Raw genomic sequence first — 14,426 nt, forward strand, 5'->3', positions numbered from 1 at the left:
TGCAACGCGGAGCCAACGGTCAGCATCGCCCTTGGAGGGAGCGGCATACGCGCCAGGACAGCCACCAGGAACTGAGAACTGTGCAGACACTGAATTACCAGGGGTCACAAAAGACTATGAACTGTTTACAGTGAAAGGTGACAGTGAGTATGTGAAGCCATATATGGTAATGGTGAGATGCAATGGTATTAAGATTAAGATGGAAGTTGACACAGGTGCAGCAATGAGTGTAATGTCAGAGAAGCTGTACAACAAGCGGTTTAAAAAGTGTAAACTGCAGCCATGTGATGTGCGGCTTATAACGTACTCCTCAGAGCCAATTGTACTCATGGGTCACATTAGAGTGAAAGTACAGTGTGGTGAGCAAACAAAACAACTCACGTTGTTAGTGGCAAAAGGAAGTGGTCCAACACTAATGGGTAGAAATTGGATTCAGCACCTGCGTTTAGACTGGTCTAGAGTGAATCACTTACCAGTTACTGATCCTCTCTCAGAGATGTATGAGAGATATTCTCCTGTGTTAAATGCAGATCGTGGGGTCATTTCAGCTGTGAAAGCAAAGCTGAGAGTCATGGAAAATGCCAATCCAAAATTCTGCAAGGCTAGATCTGTGCCTTATGCACTTAGTGCTGCTGTTGACAAACAATTAGCCAAATTACAGGAAATGGGAGTTTGGGAGTACAGTGAATGGGCAACCCCAATTGTGTGCATTCCAAAAACAAATGGTGATGTCAGAATTTGTGGTGACTACAAGGTAACGATAAATCCATGGTTAGAGGTAGACAAATACCCTCTTCCTAAAACACAGGATCTGTTTGCCCAGCTAGCTGGGGGAAAATACTTCACCAAGCTAGATCTTACCCAAGCTTACCAGCAGGTGGAGCTAGATGACGAATCTAAGCAGTACCTGATCATTAACACACGAAAAGGGCTTTACCAAATGAACATGTTACCCTATGGAATAGCTAGCTCACCAGCAATATTCCAACGTATTATGGATCAGATTCTTCAGGGTTTACCAAAAGTTGTATTCTACCTTGACGACATATTGATTACGGGGTCAACCGAGGCCGAACACTGGGAAAATGTGGAGCAGGTGTTACAACGCTTACAAGACAGAGGCATACGGGTAAACAGAGACAAATGTAGCTTCAGTCAGCCAAGTGTAACATACTTGGGGCACAAAATTGACAGTGAAGGGTTACACCCTGTACCTGAGAAAGTGGAAGCGATAGTCAACGCTTCAGTCCCTAAAAATGTCACAGAGCTTAGGGCTTTTTTAGCCTTACTGACCTACTATGGGAAGTTTCTTGAGAATCTCTCAGCCGTTATCAATTGCTACAGAAGGACAGTCAGTGGAACTGGTCCAGCCAATGTCAAGCAGCGTTTGAGAAAGCTAAATCACAGTTGGCATCGTCTAATGTTCTCACACACTTCGATCCTCAATTGCCGATTTTACTGGCTTGCGATGCTAGTGCCTATGGTCTAGGAGCAGTGATATCACACCAAATGACAGACGGTAGTGAACGACCTATAGCATACGCTTCACGTACCTTGAGTAAAACGGAGATTAACTACTCACAAATTGAGAAGGAAGCGTTAGGCATCATTTTTGGTGTACAAAAATTCAGGGATTATCTCTGTGGCAGGAAATTTGTTTTGGTTACTGATCATAAGCCACTGGTGAAAATTTTGGGTCCAACGACAGGAGTACCAGCATTAGTGGTTAGTGATGCATATTCACGTTGGCCAGAGGTCAAATTAATGACAAGTACTACTGCTACAGCTACTGTTGAAGCTATGAAGAGTCTGTTTGCAGCTTATGGGCTCCCCCAAGTGGTTGTTTCAGATAATGGCCCACAGCTTGTGTCAAAAGAGTTTGAAACATTTTTGGAAGCGAATGGAGTTAAACATATCCAGTCTGCTCCATACAATACAGCATCCAATGGATTAGCTGAGAGGTTGGTCCAAACTTTTAAGCAGTCACTGGATAAACAGAAAGATTCTGGGCGATCATTACAACACTGCATAGATAGTTTTCTATTCAGTTACCGAAACACTCCGTGTTCCTCTACAGGGAAAACTCCTTCTCAGTTGTTCCTAAAGAGAAATGTCAGAACCAGGTTGTCACAAGTGACACCAAAGTTTTCTGTGCAAATGCAAGAAAAACAAGCAAAACCAAACCCGTGTGAGAATGTTACAGCCAAATCAAGCCGTGCTGGTTAAGAATTTCCGGGGAGGGGAAGGAAAGAAATGGAAACATGGTGTAATTGAGCCAGTGCTGGGTCCTCTAACTTACCTTGTAAACATAGATGGACAAATAAGCAAAAAGGACATTGATCAACTGATTGCTACTAAGATTTCTGGTGAATGCAAAATTACTAAGAATGATGAGGTAATGGCAGAACAATTGTATGATCCTCCTGAAACAGAGATTGTACCCGGTCTTGAACTGGAAGGAGATGAATTAAATGAAATTGTGAATGAACCAGTCAGCACCTGACCACAGAGAATCAGGCGAGCTCCTGAACGTTTGACATACTGAAATGTTATGAGTTAATGAAGTTATCCTGTAAAAGATACAGAGGATTTTTTTGTTATGGTTGAAAAATGGATTGACAAAGATTTGTAAGTGTAAGTAAACACTATTGTTTTGATTTAAAAGAAATGGATGAGGTTAAAGGTTCTGGGGAGGAATGTTGTTTATGGATATACAAACTTGATTTCCCATAATGCCATGCGTTTAGGCGGGGGCTATATAAGGTAGAGCTCCCCCATCCAACGCTCTTCTCTACTGCAAGGAGACTCAGAAAGCCTATGTGTATTGTAATTATACAGTAGTTAATAAAGCCAAGTTTATTGTTCAGCACTTTCATGTCCGCCTCCAACAATGTGTATGCATGCCCCGGACACTACAATATGGACTATTACAATCAATAATATTTTGAAATTAATTAAAAGTAAAAATAAAATCCATTTCTATGAAAAATCTGTCTGTTGTGTGCGTGTGTCAAGGTAAAGCCTAGGCCTACCGTGCGCATATACTGTACTGTACTGCGCAAAAGCGCCACTTGCGCCTAGGCTATTTCATTGTATCGCCTTGTTAGGCTATGCACGGGGTGTGCCAACTTTTTATGAGATAGAGAGACCCCCTTAAAGACAAAAAAGATCATTCGAGCCCTGGTTGACAGAAAACCCATCATGAATGTGGAGAGGAGTGGGTCTGGGATGCCATATACCACTGTTGAGCCTTCTGGAGATGTTGTGGGCCTAATTCAATGAAACACCCATGAAGGAAACTGCCTGCTTGATAACCCCAGTGAAATGCTCTTGAATGCTGCTCTGTTGGTGATGTTTTTTGCCCACAAAGGTTGATTTGTGTGAATTTAGATAGATAGATACTTTATTGATCCTCAAGGGGAAATTCAAGGGTCTCAGTAGCATACAGACATAACACACAACATGCACTTACAGCAGAAATGGTAAACATCAGGATAAGTATAAATATATAACTAAACTCCACTGTACATTAAAGACAGTAGAAGATAAGACAGATAAGAAAACTAACAAAACTAAATACTAAATGTGGCGGTTGGGAGTTAAAACCCGGTTGTATTATACCGCAATATGGTCTGACTACGCCACTCCCATTTATTAGACTGGGATGAGAGACCCAACTAGTACAGTAGACTAAAGATGTACCCCACGCTAGTACTATTCAAGTGAATGAAACAATTGGAGGCTGATGTAGCAAAAGCAATGTAGACAATTTATTTATGGTCTGCAGAGTTATTAAAATAGGTGCTTCGTACAGTAACAACATTAATGGTAGTAATACATCATAGACACATACATGAGTTCTCGTAGACAAGCCTTCATAGGAGAGATTTACACTAAATATTGGGCCGGACCACAGTACTCAATGTTGACAGGAAATCCGCATTTAGTTCATCATGAGCACAAGGCTCCAAATGGATTCAGCACACCAAAGACAGCAACCAAGGCTACACTGCATTAACCATAAAGTGCTTTGTTAGTACACACAAACTCTAATCACACCACACAGTGGTCACCTTAATACATTGAGCATTGAGCTCTGCCAACTAGCTACGAGAACCCAAGCAATGGCCACTTAAATTTGAGAACAAGTAAAGTGCGTGAGTGCTACTATGATGATCAGCTAAAGTTATCCAAATTGCACATGCCCACTGGCACTTTCCCCTGTCCCCCCCCGTAATATTGCACACTGCCCAAACACAACAATTTATCTCAATGGTAAAAGATTAATGACCGGAAGAGCTTGACATTAACCATATAAGTTCATAGGCATGATATCAATGAATGATAAAAACATACATAAGTTTCATACATGAGAAAACAGTGGCTGGATGTCCAAACAAAGTAAACAAGACGAGAGATGGGGTTCATTCACAAAACGCTTCTAATAACCTCGTGTGAACAGACACACACAGACGCCGGATCGCACAGAAGCCAGTGCACACGTATGACGGAGCGCACGGGACCTGGTATAACAACGGGTTTGGCTAGGCCATCCACCCTAGCACACGGCAGCAATTATACACACACCCTGTAACACCAGCACAGTCTGGCCGTGAGAGTTAGAGAGAGTTCCCAGCGGATATCGAGATTCGTTCTATTTACACGCCCCTTCGGCGTTAAACCCAGAGACGCTTCCGTGATTCAACTACTGGTGACTGCACACAAACCCTTCAACACACGGAACGCCAGCACACTGGCCACCAACACTCATCTGTAATCGCGGTTCCACTCCGCTCCGTTTCCCTGGCTAAGCAGCTGACTGAAAACACAAGAACCCGCCCCTATGGGCACCTCAGCCTTTAAGCCCTTGCCACTCGCTCCTGGGTCCTAAAGTCCCACTGGCTACATCTACCCCCCCTTTCAAATGTCACTGTCCCACATGTGTACAAGACATTGGTCAATATCTAATGAGAGTCAGAGACTGCTTGGACTATAGCCTTCTCCCCCTACACCTGCGGCTACACCACCGACCGGGGAAGGTTGAAAGGATTAGGATGATGACCTGCTGTCACACGAGATGTCCGCCTAACCACTTCCAGACCCACCTCCCCCTGTACCACAGGGGGTGGGGAAGGGCTACTTTCCTGGGTCACTGCTGAATGAATCACACTTTGTGGTGGAATCTCTTGCCTTACTATTACCCAGTCACCAGACTGCTCTTCGTCATGCCTTTGCATGACCGAGTCATCAGTGACAGTGCTATCCTTTTCTAAAGGTGTAACATTAGACAAGGTTGGGGGGTTACGGCCAAACATTAACTCGTAGGGAGAATGTCCTGTAGACTGGTGAACCGTGGTGTTGTATGCAAACACTACTTGAGGTAAGTGGACTGGCCACCATCTCTTTTTTTCTGCAGGCAGCGTGCGCAAGAGGTCGTGCAGGGTCCTATTGAACCTCTCGCACTGTCCGTTGCCCGCGGGGTGATATGGGCTTGTGCGAGACTTTTCGACCCCATACAGCTGGCACAGACGTTTAAGAAGTTCTCCCTCGAATTGTTTACCTTGATCAGTGTGAATGCGTTGCGGGACACCATAATTATAAAACCACTTTTCTGTCAGTACTTTTACCACCGTTCCTGCCTTTTGGTCTGGTGTAGGGAAAGCCTGTGTATATTTAGAAAACACATCTGTGATCACTAAAAGGTTTTCAGCTCCATCACTGGACCGCTCAAGTGTAGTAAAGTCTCATGCAAGGATTTCCAAGGGCCTGGAAGCCATTAGGCTTCCCATGAATGTCCTGATTTTTGGTTGTACGGCTTTGGCCGTTACACACCGGTCACAGTTTTTACACCATTGCTCGATGTCTCGGCGCATAAATGGCCGATAACCACGCTGTCGAATCAGGCTGGTAGTACGCTCCACCCCTTGATGCCCATGGTTATTATGGAGACTCGTTAGTACCTCTGTCTGAAGAACTTGTGGTACCAGAAGCTGCAAGAATGGCTCCCGTCCACCAGGCTCATGGGTGGTTCGATACAACACCCCGTCTTTCTCCTGGATCCGGGCCCACTGTCGGACTAGCTCCACGACAGCAGGTGGTTCCTGTGCTCGCTCTGTCCCTGTAGGGGGTACGCCTGTCTGCCAGTAGCGTTTAAAGGCACTAATCACTGGGTCTAAAGTCTGCAGGCTTTTCAAGTCTGCCCTTTCCCGACTAGGAACAGCCTCAACGGCCGAGGAGGTAGTCAGCCAGGACCCGCCAAGCTCTGCAGAGTGGCTTTGGATTTCCACTGGAACCGTAATTCCAGCTGCTACCTCATCCATAGAGCAAGGGGGCGGAGCATCTGGCAATCTTGTCTGCATTTTTGTTTGTGGACCCTGGCCTATACACAATTTTAAAGTTGAACAAAGCCAACTGTGACGTCCAACGCTGTTTTACAGCTCCAAGCTTTGCCGTTTGAAGATAACAGAGAGGGTTATTATCTGTGTATATGGTAAAAAAAAAACCAAGGAGATATTCTCGAAATTTTTCAGTTACTGCCCATTTCAGGGCAAGTAACTCCAATTTCATTGCGCTATAGTTGGACATGTTCTTTTCTGTAGGTCGCAGGCCACGGCTTGCATAAGCTATTGGGCAGCATTGCCCCCCCTGATCCTGGGATAACACCACCCCCAAACCCAAACCACTGGCGTCCACCTCCAACACAAAGGGCTTGGAGAAATCAGCATATCCCAAGACCGGTGCGCTGACTAACTTGTCCTTCTGTGTTTTAAACGCTTGTTCACAGCTCCAATCCCAATGGCTCTGCAAAGTGCCGCCGGCTCGAGATGGTGTTCTTTTACGGCCCGGCTGCAACTTCGACACTAGTTTATGGAGGGGTGCCGCATATTTCGCGAATCCCTCAACGAAACGACGATAGTAAGAGGCGAAGCCTAAGAACGATCTAAGTTGCCCAACTGTTGTTGGGGTCTTCCAATCTTGGACAGCTCTAATTTTATCTGGGTCTGTAACGACACCCTTAGCCGAAATTACGTGCCCAAGATACTTGACTTCCGACTGAAAAAGATGGCACTTACTAAGCTTTAGCTTCAGCCCGTGTTGCCGTAGTCGGTCCAAAACCAGCTCCAACCGTCGCAGATGCTCCTGGAAAGAGGTAGAAAAGACAACCACATCGTCTAGGTAGAGTAACAACGAATAGAAACTTTGGTCACCTAAAATCCTCTACATTAAACGTTAGAAAGTCCCCGGCGCATTGCACAACCCAAATGGCATTCGATTAAATTCGAAGAGGCCAAATGGGGTGCAAAATGCAGTTTTTGCCTTGTCACATTCAGCCATGGGTACCTGATTGTAACCACTGGCGAGATCTAAAGTGGAAAATAGCGTGGCTCCAGAGAGTGCATCCAGCGACTCTTCAATTCTCGGTAATGGGAAAGCATCGCGTCGGGTTTTAGCGTTAAGTTGATGATAGTCCACACAGAGGCGTATGGTGCCATCCTTTTTCTGTACAACCACGATAGGTGAGGAGTACGGGCTACAACTAGTACGTACTACTCCCTGTTCTAATAGTGCCTGTATGTGAGCCTTAACAACATCATATTGGGATGAGGGGAGGCGACGATAGCGTTGACGTACCGGCACCTCATCCAAGAGTGGAATGTGATGTTCAATCAGGTTGCTGCACCCAATATCTCCTTCACCCTGACTAAAGACGATGTGATACCTTTCCAGTAGACGCCTAGCCTCTTGCTCCTGAGAGGGTGTCAAATTAGACCATGTGACTTCGGTAAGCCCGGGCACCACGACCGGTGTTGACTCTATAGCATTTATAAATGCAACTTCACCCAACTCGTGCTCTTGCTTTTCAAAACTGACGGGTCGACTAGTCGGTTGTACGTCGGCCAAATGTAGATCACCTAAGATGGTTTTAGGCTTCAACCAAATGTCTTGTGTTCCCACATTAACTACAGGGACCCAGATGTTACCATTTCCTATTGGAAGTAGCGCACTCGAGACCAGCAGACCGACGGGCAAGTGATGGCCCTCCGGTCCCGCAGGTTCAAGAAGGACCGAGGAAACCATTGGGGCGAGACCCTGGCGGCGAGCTGCAGCCACAAACAAAGAGACCCTGCTGGAACACAAACGGGACGCCCTGAAGACACTGAAACTTTACCCAGAGCTCCAGAGGCCAACACATGATCAAGAGTCTGGCAGGCTGATAACACTTGTTGCCATACCTGACCTGCTGTCTGAACCAATGGGGAGTGGAACAATGCGGCACCATGCTGTCTAAAAAGTTAATCGTAATAACTACTGATTACATTCATACCCAATAAGCCTGGAACAGACGCCTTATGTTGGTGGGCCCCCAATCCGACTGGATCTTTTACCACCAGAACTCCTCTTCGTGGCAACACTTTGCCAAGAACCTCCACGTCTAATTCCACATATCCCTTATATGGGATATCCAGACCGTTAGCAGCCTTTAGCTGTAACCAACTACAAGACTGCAATTGTTCCTGAACTGGGGACTGAAAATGTTGTTTAAAGAAAGTTTCGGTGATAGTGGTCACCATTGATCCTGTATCTAATAGTGATGGTACAACTACGCCCCCCATACGTATCTCAATAATGGGGCACTGACCAATCAGAGTGGGGCGTGACAAGGACGTACAAACTGAGTTTTGGTGTGAGCCTACAAGGCCCCCTCCCGATACCTGGCTCCCAGCACCGGAGGGCGCTAGTTTACCGCTTGCATTGTCAGTGTGCCAGCCGCTATCTCCGCACGAGTTTGGTCAGCCGAGCCTCTCCTGCCCTGTGATCGAGAAGGGCCACCCACTTCGTTTGAACAAAATCTGGCAATGTGCCCCACGTGATTGCACCGTAAACAAATAGGCTTGCCATCTGCATCAAAAGGATAACTCTTAGGGCGATAATTATTACCACTATTAGAAGCAGCTGATGGGTGCGAGGTTCCTAAATGTTTCAATATAGCATCCAATTGTGCCTGTTGTTTCCGAACTCTTTTAGTTCGATTAACTCATCACTAGGTTTAACAACAACAGCATTGGCTTCTACACTACACTCACCAGCTGCCTGGGCATGGGTGTCACAGGAGTATGCTCTTGCACGGCCTTGGTTGGGGCGTTCACCTTCATCAATCCATCGTACTGCCTCACTGCGAATTTTCATAAAATAAATGTTAGACTCAAGCCTTACAAGACGCTTTAATTCCCGGCGCAACATATTGTCTCTCACACCCTCAATAAATTGATCTCTGATCACTAGATCTGGATCAGACATGCCTCGGGTGTCTTTTCGCTTTATTACCTCTTGGAGGGCCATAAGAGAGTGCGAGAACTCTCACACACATGTCTCACCATCACGCTGTCTCCGCTGAAAGAACAGTTTTTGGGCTTCTACATAGGACTGTGAGCAACCAAAATTATCTTGAAGGATTTTAAAAATAAAAATACAAAGAGAAAGAAAAAAAATACACAGAATAATTACACATACACAAAATAACACTGATGGAAAAAAAATACAACACCTGACACACCCTGCTCGCACTGAACCGTGTTCCCCAGAGGTAAGACTGCCACAATCCTAGATCCGGTCAGCCACTGTTTTCTCACAACAAACCCAATTCTTTACCAAGCTACAGTATGCACATCAGCCAACAATCACCATCCTGCCGACTACGCCAAATGTGGCCGTTGGGAGTTAAAACCCAGTTGTATTATACCGCAATATGGTCTGACTACGCCACTCCCATTTATTAGACTGGGATGAGAGACCCAACTAGTACAGTAGACTAAAGATGTACCCCACGCTAGTACTATTCAAGTGAATGAAACAATTGGAGGCTGATGTAGCAAAAGCAATGTAGACCATTTATTTATGGTCTGCAGAGTTATTAAAATAGGTGCTTCGTACAGTAACAACATTAATGGTAGTAATACATCATAGACACATACATGAGTTCTCGTAGACAAGCCTTCATAGGAGAGATTTACACTAAATATTGGGCCGGACCACAGTACTCAATGTTGACAGGAAATCCACATTTAGTTCATCATGAGCACAAGGCTCCAAAAGGATTCAACACACCAAAGACAGCAACCAAGGCTACACTGCATTAACCATAAAGTGCTTTGTTAGTACACACAAACTCTAATCACACCACGCAGTGGTCATTGAGCATTGAGCTCTGCCCACTAGCTACGAGAACCCAAGCAATGGCCAGTTAAATTTGAGAACAAGTAAAGTGCGTGAGTGCTACTATGATGATCAGCTAAAGCTATCCAAATTGCACATGCCCACTGGCACTTTCCCCTGTTCCCCCCGTAATATTGCACACTGCCCAAACACAACAATTTATCTCAATGGTAAAAGATTAATGACCGGAAGAGCTTGACATTAACCATATAAGTTCATAGGCATGATATCAATGAATGATAAAAACATACATAAGTTTCATACATGAGAAAACAGTGGCTGGATGTCCAAACAAAGTAAACAAGACGAGAGATGGGGTTCATTCACAAAAGGCTTCTAATAACCTCGTGTGAACCTACACACCCAGACGCCGGATCGCACAGAAGCCAGTGCACACGTATGACGGAGCGCACGGGACCTGGTATAACAACGGGTTTGGCTAGGCCATCCACCCCAGCACACGGCAGCAATTATACACACACCCTGTAACACCAGCACAGTCTGGCCGCGAGAGTGAGAGAGAGTTCCCAGAGGATATCGAGATTCGTTCTATTTACACGCCCCTTCGGCGTTAAACCCAGAGACGCTTCCGTGATTCAACTACTGGTGACTGCACACAAACCCTTCAACACACGGAACGCCAGCACACTGGCCACCAACACTCATCTGTAATCGCGGTTACACTCCGCTCCGTTTCCCTGGCTAAGCAGCTGACTGAAAACACAAGAACCCGCCCCTATGGGCACCTCAGCCTTTAAGCCCTTGCTACTCGCTCCTGGGTCCTAAAGTCCCACTGGCTACATAAATACACTATATAAGTTAAATTAAGAAAGTCCAATGTGCTTGAGGGTGATCAAGCATAAGACGCTTGTAGTGACAGGGCCAGGACTGGTGAGGTGCTAAAGGGAGTGAGTGTCATGGTGAAGGTGCAAACAGTAGTCCAACCATAGTCCTTAGTTATGTGTGCCTGGCAAGGTGCTCAAGAGAGTGAGTGTCATGGTGAAGGTGCAAAAAGTAGTCCAACATTAGTCCAACAGTGCAACAGTGCAAGAGTAAGGTCTAGAGACCAGCATAGGTAAAATAAAAAACTATTTCAGTGCAAGAACAGGTTGAGGTAATAGGGTTATAGCCATTCATTCATTCAGTATTGTATCAGAAGCCTGACCGCAGCCATTGATCATGTGTGCTAATATAGCATGAAAAACAGTGTAGCAGTAAAACAGTAGTGAAAACATTAGGCCGTGTACAATAGTAAAACAGTAGTAAAACAGTAGTAAGCAGTAGTGGGCAGTCAGTACTCAAAAAACATGGACATGGAGAGGGTGGAGAGGCAGACAGACTAAGCAGAGAAGTCTATCTCTCCTCTTCCCTTTAGTGAGGCATTGAACAGTTCAATGGCCCTAGGAACAAATTACTTCCTCAGCCTTTCAGTTGTGCATGGCAGTGAGCGAAGTCTCCAGCTGATCAAGCTCTTTTGGTTTTTGATAGTGCTGTAGAGGGGATGACATTCATTGTCCAAGATGTTGATCAGTTTGTTTAGGGTCCTTTTGTCAGATATTGAAGTGATGCACTCCAGTTCAGCTCCCACTACAGAGCCAGCCTTCCTTACCAGCCTGTCAAGTCGCCCAGCATCCTTCTTCTTTGTGCTTCCTCCCCAGCATACCACTGCATAGAAGAGGGCGCTGGCCACAACAGACTGATAGAACATCCTGAGGAGCTTGCTGCACACATTGAAGGACCGCAGCCTCCTCAGGAAGTACAGCCTGCTCTGTCCTTTCTTGTAGAGTGCATCAGTGTTGGCTGACCAGTCCAGTTTATTGTCCAGGTGGAGACCCAGATACTTGTAGGTGCTTACCACCTCCACATTGACCCCATCAATGGAGACTGGTAGCAGAGCGGTAGCAGATTTAACATCTCTCCTGTGTATATTTGAACAAAAGGTATGGAAAATCCTCCTCATCTATGTTATCAGCATCTTCACCTTCAACCACACAACACACACAGCTTACTTCAACCACCAGACACACACAAATGGCCACACATTTTGTGCAAGTTTATGTTAGTGCATTGCATTTCTCAACTATAGACATCATCACTCAACATTCTCAAAACTGGTTATTAAATGCTGCAGCTGCTGGACAATAAGCTGATTATTTGTATCAGGTGTGTTGGAGCAGGGGGTATCTGAAACATGCAGGATAGGGGGTCCAAAAGAACCAGAGCTGAGAACCACTTGGCCAAAAGTGGTCAAACTGCATAATGTTGCCATGGGGCAATGGACAAATAAACCCTGTTTTAGTAAATAAATTAAAGGAGAATTCCGGTGTGATATTGACCTAAAGTGTATCGAAACATGATACCGAGTGTGAACGTATGTCTCATAGCCCATCTCGGCTTGTCCCCTGCACTCCAAAATCTGGCGCTAGTTAGCCGATGCTACCAACATCTTTTTCAATAGTGGTGCTTCGGCATCGGGCTAGCCATGCAAATTAATCACTGTTTTACACCCATTTACGAGGCTCAATGTATCTCCACACTTCATTGGTAGACTTCCTAGGGCCCTGACATTTAAAACGAGACATTGAGAACTTTGAAAAAGCACTGGTAGTTTACTTACAAGACGATTTATACAGACAGTATCTTCACGAAGTTTAACGTTTGCAGCCATCTTGAATTTAGTCACGATAAGTCGAGCAACGAGTAAGAATGAACAGGTATGATAAGGGATCAGATTCCAAAAATAATTCAGTGGAAATGCATGGATTCCAGTTTCTTCCAGTAGCAGCAACTGGAATCCACGCATTTCCACTGAATTATTTTTGGAATCTGATCCCTTATCATACCTGTTCATTCTTACTCGTTGCTCGACTTATCGTGACTAAATTCAAGATGGCTGCAAACGCTAAACTTCGTGAAGATACTGTCTGTATAAATCGTCTTGTAAGTAAACTACCAGTGCTTTTTCAAAGTTCTCAATGTCTCGTTTTAAATGTCAGGGCCCTCGGAAGTCTACCAATGAAGTGTGGAGATACATTGAGCCTCGTAAATGGGTGTAAAACAGTGATTTATTTGCATGGCTAGCCCGATGCCGAAGCACCACTATTGAAAAAGATGTTGGTAGCATCGGCTAACTAGCGCCAGATTTTGGAGTGCAGGGGACAAGCCGAGATGGGCTATGAGACATACGTTCACACTCGGTATCATGTTTCGATACACTTTAGGTCAATATCACACCGGAATTCTCCTTTAAAACTTAATGTATTTGAACAACTACATACACTTCTTTACAAATACATATTTTTGTTTATAGATTTATTTCAGTTTAAACATGTTAAAACGTGATATTTTTGTTATATTTTTGGCACTCTGGTCCATGCAGAGTTGCTTCCAGGGTTGCTCCACCCCCATGGTCAAAGGCAACACCCACTTCCACCCATCATTTTATTGGTCATGTCTTGTGTCAATATATTTAAATAGAATTTAAATGCAATGTGAAGGGCCAGTGTAATGACCAAAAAAGTGGTTTGTGGTCTGAGGGCAAGGCCATGCCATAGAAGGCTAGCATGATCAGCCGTACTAGATCATGGGATCACATCGCCCCCATCCTCCAGCAACTACACTGGCTCCCAGTTAAATAACGCATCCAATACAAAATCATTCTCCTTGTACACAAATCTCTCCACGATCTGACCCCTCCCTATCTATCAAATCTCCTAAGCCCATACACACCGTCCTGTACTCTACATCCACAGATGCCCATCTCCTATCCATCTTCTAGGCTTCGACTCTATGGGTGACAGGGCCTTCAATTCAATTCAATTCAAATTCAAATGTATTAGTCCCATACAAATTATACAGAGAAATGCTTTGTCCAGTGTCTCCATAGCTGTGCAATGTGTAAATAAATAAGGAAATAATAGAAAAAAGAAGAGAAGATCGAAGAAGAAATGTCTAAAGTGCATGAGGTGTTTCCAACATGCTTGTGCTTCTGCTACAGTCCTCATTCAGTATCCGGATAGCTGGGGGATAAAAACTTTTCAGTGTGGCAGGCGCTAAACTCTGGAATGACCTGCCATGAGCACTGCTCAATCTTGATCTCATTCTGTTTCAAATGGACTGTGTAACCAATTTTATTTTGAATTACCTCTACTTAATTCTACATCATACAAATAACTATATACTATTATATTAAATAATACATGAATAAATCA

At 44.8% G+C, this 14,426-nt stretch overlaps 1 long non-coding RNA gene across 1 annotated transcript; it reads right to left on the reverse strand.

Annotated features, from left to right (window-relative positions):
* Positions 1–3,748: 3,748 nt before the first annotated feature.
* Positions 3,749–4,931, reverse strand: LOC121724282. Its single transcript, XR_006035177.1, has 2 exons — positions 4,257–4,931; positions 3,749–4,167 (listed from the first exon to the last, which is right to left on the reverse strand). It is a non-coding gene; the product is annotated as an uncharacterized LOC121724282 (long non-coding RNA).
* Between the last annotated feature and the right edge of the window lie 9,495 nt (positions 4,932–14,426).

Source organism: Alosa sapidissima, chromosome 11 (genome assembly GCF_018492685.1).
Source record: "Alosa sapidissima isolate fAloSap1 chromosome 11, fAloSap1.pri, whole genome shotgun sequence".
In the NCBI taxonomy this organism is placed as follows: Eukaryota; Metazoa; Chordata; class Actinopteri; order Clupeiformes; family Clupeidae; genus Alosa; species Alosa sapidissima.